Source organism: Perognathus longimembris, chromosome 12 (genome assembly GCF_023159225.1).
Source record: "Perognathus longimembris pacificus isolate PPM17 chromosome 12, ASM2315922v1, whole genome shotgun sequence".
Taxonomy (NCBI): Eukaryota; Metazoa; Chordata; class Mammalia; order Rodentia; family Heteromyidae; genus Perognathus; species Perognathus longimembris.
In genome coordinates, this window is record NC_063172.1 from 24,572,765 (window position 1) to 24,580,591 (window position 7,827).

The window sequence follows — 7,827 nt, forward strand, 5'->3', positions numbered from 1 at the left end:
AGTACAACACCGAGTTATGAAGTCAGTTATTAATTTGGTTGGAAAATTCACCAACACTAAAATGTTGCCATTATGAGCACTCAGTAGAAAAATGTGTGCTAGGTTTCAATAAGGAGAGAGCTATCTCACTACGTTTCTCATTTGCTTAGATTCAAAGGGTACTATACAATGTTTTACTTTTCCTTTTTGCTCTCATTATTGGGAGCTATAAAAGAAACTGATAACTTTTCTTAGAGAACTAATCAAAACGTTGGCTAATGTTGGCACTATTTTATTCAACTATAACTTTAAATCTTTTATTTTTGGAAAACATATGCGCATCTACATGCATATGTAAGTATATATAAAATCTTCCTTCAATCCTTTTTGGAATAAGGAGAACACAAAACTATAAACAATTTTAGCTGTATTTGCTTCTTTAGAATGTAGAAATAACACATAAAAGGTATTGTTCCCCTGGATCTCAGAGTAAGCCATGTGTACCTCTTGTTTATATAGGACTAAAATTGTCAGTTATACATGGAGATTATACAATTTAATATGTAAATGAAGGGATCATCAAAACACCCTTAACATTTCTCATAGCTTGAGTGACCTTCAGACAGATTTCTCCCAGACTCTACCCTTAAAACTTTTCTTCTTTTCGGTCCTTCATTTTCAGACACTTATAATTGTTCATTCTTTCTCTGCCTCTCGGAGATGTAAATCTCAGCCTCTTCCCAGCTTTATAATCTATGAAAGCCTATTTCATATCAGAAAGCCATTCCTTTGGATTGTATCCATTGTAAGAGATAGCACCGTTATTTCCAGTTTCTATGGGGGTACAGGAGTCTACCTTCAATAATTATCAATTAGCAAACATAAGGCCTCATCTCAATGACCAGTGTCTCCACCCCCCAATATCCTCCTGCATGTTTCCAGTAGCTTACTTCAGCCCTTAAAAAACTAAATGCCTAAAATTCCATTGTGTATATGTACCACATTTTCCTGCTCCATTCGTCTACTGATGGCCATCTGGGTTGGTTCCAGATTTTAGTTATGACAAATTGTGCTGCAATGAACATTGTTGTGCTGGTGGCTTTAGTGTGATTATGTATGTGGTCTTTTGGATAGATACCCAAAAGTGGGGCTGCTGGATCCTAGGGGAGCTCTATGTTTAGCCTTCTGAAGAATCTCCATACTGCTTGCCAGAGTGGCTGAACCAGTTTACATTCCCACCAACAATGAAGTAGGGTTCCCTTTTGGCCACATCTCCTCCAACATTTGTAATTGTTAGTTTTGTTGATATAGGACATTCTTCAGAAATAATGGCATTGCCCCATTCGTAAGGAAATGGAAGGACTTGGAAAAAATTATACTAAGTGAAGTGAGCCAGACCCAAAGAAACATGGACTCTATGGTCTCCCTCATAGGGAATAATTAGCACAGGTTTAGGCAAGTCACAGCAGAGGATCACAAGAGTCCAATAGCTATACCCTTACAAACACATAATGATGATAAGTAAGTGAAATGAACTCCATGTTATAAAATACGATTGTTATATCACTGTTGTAACTACTTTCAACGTGCTATGTGTAACCGTAGCTTCTATTATTGATGATCTTCTTGTATCCCCTTCTTGTGGTTGTACCTGCACTATCTCTGTATCTTATCTGACTACATTGGAAACCGTGTATACTGGTATTAGAACTAGGAAACTGAAACGGAATACCAAAATTGAGAGACACGGTAAAAAAAACAAATGACTACAAAAGCAATACTTGCAAAACTGTTTGGTGTAAATGAACTGAACAACTCATGGCGGGGGGGAAAGGGGAAGGGGAGGAGGCGGGAATGAGGGAGGAGGTAGCAAACAGTACAAAAAATGTATCCAATGCCTAACGTATGAAACTGTAACCTCTCTGTACATCAGTTTGACAATAAAAATAAAATAAAATTTAAAAAAACTAAGTGCCTTTAGCTTTAACAGAGTTTAGTTCAGTCTCTCATCTCAACTGCAGTTGTTAAGTAAAGTCTGTCAGGGACCGAGACCCTGACTTGAGCCTCTGGCTGGAAGCCACCATAGAAAACATGCTATTGAGCCTCTGGCTGGAAGCCACCATAGAAAACATGCTAAGAAACCAACCATTGATTCAGCACCACCTTGGTTGCACTAGATGGCCCAGTTCATAGAGCAATAATAATAGATAATTCTTGAGAATAAACCTACCAGAACGTCCTACAGTCAAGTCTCTTAGCAACCCAGGTAGGACCCAGTGTATAGGAACATTTTGTGGTCAGGTCACTTAGCAACTCTCCCCTATAGCATGACCAGTAACCTTTTCACCCTGCCAAGGTCCTGCTACCCCAAGCCAACTTCCTACAGGTGCTGAAGAACTGCCCCCTCCTGCTCCAAGATTGCCCCCTCCTGCTTTAAGAGTATATAAGTGTGTGAAAAATCAAAATAAATTGGCAGCTTGAACAGACTCCCATTTGTCTTGCTGTCCTCTTTGCGTCTCCCTCTCCCTTCATTCTCTCTCGTAGGTGGTCTCCCCTGTTGATGTCCTGCGGGTCGGGACAACTGGCGCCCAACGTGGGGCACGACCTTCCCTCACGAGACGAGAACGTCCCTGTCGGAAGATCCAAGCGCTTGGTGGTCATCATTCTCTTTGGGAGCACCCGGCCCAACCACAAGAGAAGCCTATTAAGGTGAGAAACGGTGACAGGGACGCAGTTCGGCTTAGGCAGATCGCTGAACCATGGGACAGGGCATTTCAGCCCATGACCAGTTTGTCAGGGGCATCAAGGAGGCACTCAAGACGCGAGGAGTGAGGGTTCGTAAAAAAGATTTACAAGTTTTCTTTAATCGCTTAGATGATTGTTGTCCATGGTTTCCACAGGAAGGAACAATAGATGTAAAAAGATGGGCTCGTGTGGGGGATTGTCTCAAAGACTATTATCGATCCTTCGGCCCGGAAAAGGTGCCTGTGGTTACATTTTCTTATTGGAACTTAATTAATGACATTTTAAAAGTCCACTCCCACACCCCTGCCCCCGATATTCAGTCAGTTATTTCCCAAGGAGAGGAGGTTATGAAACAGAGTAGACCCCCCCTCCAGAGCTTCCTCTCAGGGCCCACCCTCAGTGGTAGAATTGTCAGCTATGGAACAGGGGACAGTGCCTTCCGCGCCTAAACAAATTTATCCCTCCTTAGCAGACTTTGAGGGCCCAAAACCCCTTGACCCTGGCGACGCCGCCATTTTAGAGGAGGAGGCTGCTCATTATCATAACCCTGATAGCCTCGGACAGGACCCAAGACCCCAATTTTCCCAGCCGCCACCATACAAATTCCCCCCAAAACACCCATTCTGCGGCCCGCTCCTTGATGGGCACCATGGCTCTCTTCCTATCGCCATTCCGGTCCCTTCAAACCTCCCTGACAGCATCCGCCAGTTGCGGGCCACTCTGGAGGCGCGCCGCGAGCACCTGAGTCTCTTAAAGGAACTTCGGTCCCTAGACCAGGAACTCTCTGACCTGGCACTACAAAATAAGCAACCTAAAACCATTTCATTTAAGAAAAAGACTCAGCCCCGCCTGGCATTCCCGGTCACCCGCAGTCAGACTCAATGTCCCTCTCAGTCTGAGGAAGAAGATTCCCCGCCGCCCCTAGAAAGGGAGGAGGAAAACCCAGCTGAGGGTGGGGAGGACGATCCTGATACAGGAACGGGTAAAGAGCCCACTACTGGCCACGGCCAGCTCTACGAAAGGCTAGACCTTCGGTTTCTTGAACGTCTCAAAGCCGCCTGCAGTCAATACGGACCCACGGCTCCGTTTACATTGGCCTTGATTGAAAACCAGAGTGAGACATGGTTCACTCCTAATGATTGGCATTTTATTGCCCGTGCCACCCTCTCTGGGGGAGATTTCGTTCTGTGGAAGACTGATTATTCTGAACAGGCTCGGGAACTAGCCCGCCGTAACAGCGAGAGCCCTACTTCCCAAAACTGGACAGTTGGCAAATTTCTAGGCACGGCGCCTTATGATAAAAATGAAACTCAGGCGGCCTTTCCGCCGGGACTCTTAACACAAATTCAAATGGCAGGCCTTAAGGCCTGGAAGCGGCTCCCTCAGAAGGGCTCCGCCACCACTTCCTTGGCAAAAGTCCGGCAAGGACCAGACGAGCCCTATAGTGATTTTATCTCCCGTCTTAATGATGCGGCAGAGAGGCTGCTCGGCTCCGGGGAAAACGAAAGTACCTTCGTTAAACACCTTGCTTTCGAAAATGCCAACCCGGCTTGCCAAGAGGCCCTTCGCCCCCATCGGGAGAGAGCCACCCTTTCTGATTATGTCCGCCTCTGCGCGGGGGTCGGTTCCGCCCATGCTATTGGATTGGCCATTGGGGCAGCCCTTAAGGCAGCCAATTTTCGCCCCTCTGGTGGCATTTCACAAAATCGCCTTTGCTTTACCTGTAAACAGCCTGGTCATTTTTCCAGAGAGTGTCCTCAAAAACAATCTCCCCGGGGAACTGCAGCCCTTCCAACCATGCCCTCCCCAGGTGTTACTCCACGCCTTTTGCCCAATTCTCTCTGCCCCCGATGCGGACGAGGATTTCATTGGACAAATGAGTGCCGTTCCAAGACTGATAGTCAGGGGCGTCAGCTTCTCCCTCGGAAGTCGGGAAACTTCCCTCGGGGCCAGCCCCTGGCCCCCACACCTCCGGGAGCGCCCCAGGGGGCCTTGCAGTCTGCTCCCCAACCAAGCCAGGTATTCAGTCCCTCCAGCGCGCCACCCCTGGCAGCGCAGGCCTGGACCTCTGTTCCACCACCAACACAGTACTAGACCCCCTCAAAGGCACTCAAATAATTCCTACCGGAGTTTGGGGGCCTCCCCCTCCCGGCACTCATGCCCTCATTCTTGGCCGCGCCTCTTCAGCTTTAAAAGGTATTCAAATCCACCCAGGAATACTCGACAGTGACTATTCTGGAGAAATTCAACTTTTGGTCTCATCCACAGGTGGCAACAAGCACCTGAGTCCCGATTAACACTCTCCCAGATTACGGGACAGGGCAGATGCCTGATCACTGCAGGAGCCAAACCCTCATCCTACCTGCAGCCTTTCTGTAACACCACTGATTTTCTCCACAGCACAGACACCTCCGGATACATCCTTCCCACCAACGACACCTGGTGGGCCTGCACCGATGGCCTAACTCCTTGCATTTCCCTAGAGCTTAACATGGCTGCTTCCCCGCTGTTCTGTATTCTAGTTCAAGTTATTCCTCGCCTAACATATTACTCCCAGGAACAGTTTTCTGCCCTGTGGGAAGGTGTACCAGCCCAAGAGATGTCCCTCCCTAGACAAAAACGAGAGCCTATCTCAACCATCACCTTAGCTGTTCTGTTAGGATTAGGAACCGCAGGGGCAGGGACAGGCATAGCGTCCATGGTTTTAACCAATAAATATTATTCTGAACTTAGGGCCTCCATAGATGAGGATATAGAACAACTAGAAAAAGGCATTTCCGCCCTGGAAACATCTCTCACGTCCCTTTCTGAGGTTGTCCTACAAAACCGCCGAGGGTTAGATTTGCTGTTCCTCCAGCAAGGAGGCCTGTGTGCGGCCCTCAAGGAAGAATGTTGTTTTTATACTGATCACACTGGGGTCCCTAGAGATAGCATGGCCAAAGTAAGAGAAGGATTAGAAAAGCGTAAGCGAGAAAGAGAAAAGGAGCTTGGTTGGTTTCAAACATGGTTTTCCACCTCTCCGTGGCTCACCACCTTGCTTCCCTCCCTCCTTGGACCACTGGTCGGCCTAATTATCATCTTAACCTTTGGACCATGGGCCTTCTCGAGACTAAAGCGGTTTGTTCAAACACAGCTCAGAGAAAGCTCGGAGAAGCGCATTCAGGTCCATTATCATCGGCTAGACCTAGAGGACAGGGGCATCGCCCCTAGCCCCCCTGCACATTCCCCAAATCTCAGGCGGGGATGCTAATGTGCTTGGGACATGGGCTCAAGTGTTGAGGAGCAAAGAGGGCACAGCCAGGACTGTGCGAGGTAAGGACTCGGTGGAGTCCTCCGATAAGCCTGAGTACCCCGGCGGCATACTCCATTGCATGGCGGTTGCGCAGGAACCCCTTTCCGCCCCCACTCAAAACTGCGCCTTTCCAGTAAGCTCAGGGGCCGAGGGGATGCCCACGGTTCCTGATGCCGCCTCCAGGAAAATGTCCTTGTGGGATGGAGCCCCTGTCGCCCCTCTAAGTCTCCTCAGCTCTTGCTTGGTCCTAAATAAAAGTAAAGGGAGGAGATGTCAGGGACCGAGACCCTGACTTGAGCCTCTGGCTGGAAGCCACCATAGAAAACATGCTATTGAGCCTCTGGCTGGAAGCCACCATAGAAAACATGCTAAGAAACCAACCATTGATTCAGCACCACCTTGGTTGCACTAGATGGCCCAGTTCATAGAGCAATAATAATAGATAATTCTTGAGAATAAACCTACCAGAACGTCCTACAGTCAAGTCTCTTAGCAACCCAGGTAGGACCCAGTGTATAGGAACATTTTGTGGTCAGGTCACTTAGCAACTCTCCCCTATAGCATGACCAGTAACCTTTTCACCCTGCCAAGGTCCTGCTACCCCAAGCCAACTTCCTACAGGTGCTGAAGAACTGCCCCCTCCTGCTCCAAGATTGCCCCCTCCTGCTTTAAGAGTATATAAGTGTGTGAAAAATCAAAATAAATTGGCAGCTTGAACAGACTCCCATTTGTCTTGCTGTCCTCTTTGCGTCTCCCTCTCCCTTCATTCTCTCTCGTAGGTGGTCTCCCCTGTTGATGTCCTGCGGGTCGGGACAAAAGTCTTCATTGCCAAGTTGTCATTGGCAGGGTGTTATTTTTAGTTTTTTAAGTTTGGGATAATTTCCTAAAATATAGCCAATTAACACCAAAAGGAGAAATCTTTCCTCAATATAATTTTCTTTCCATAATTACCAATGTGGAATTTGATAAGCTAATATTTCTTGCAAAATTATAAAGCACATGCTAGAGATTTGCATTTTCTTCTCAATTTTAAAGCTGTTGTTTATTGGAAGTAAACTGTGACAGTACACATGCAAAACAATCCATATTGATCCTTTGTGATGACCATGATAATTTTGATATTATATCATCTCTTAAGTTTATTGACACCTTGTAATTACTTGATTTATTTGTTTGGGTACAGGTACAATTTACCATTTACCCACCAGAAAATCAAGTTTACCAAGTTGAATAACACATACACACACATGCACACAAGCGCCCCCCATGTGCGCGCATGCGCACAGCCACACACACACACACACACACACACACACACACACACACATTACATTCATGTTTGTTTTGGTATTTTCAGCTATCTCCATAGTGGGCTTGTTATTCCTTTAAATGACATTTTAGTCATTCACTGCTCATTAGTATAACCTTCCCAGGGAAAACATATTTAAGATCATCAGGAAAATTTAAATTTTCTGTTCTTTTGATGATTCACAATCCTTATACAAATCTCTGATATCTGTCTCCAAACCTGAGTATGAATTTATAGCTTTCGGCCAACATTTTAACATTACTAAGAGCCACCATCTGCCTCTGAGCCTCAAGAGGAAGACAATATATTTTCATATTAAAGAAAACTTTAAAAAAATAGATGGAGTAAGTTAAAGTCACCTGATTACCCAGATAGGTTTGTAAATTATAAGCATAGACCCAGTTGTTCCCTTTAGGTCACACTTTTAGCCTAGTGTTAAAGAAAATAGTATGTGAACTTTAATGTAAGACTCCCTCTTAACATATTAATGATAATATGACTA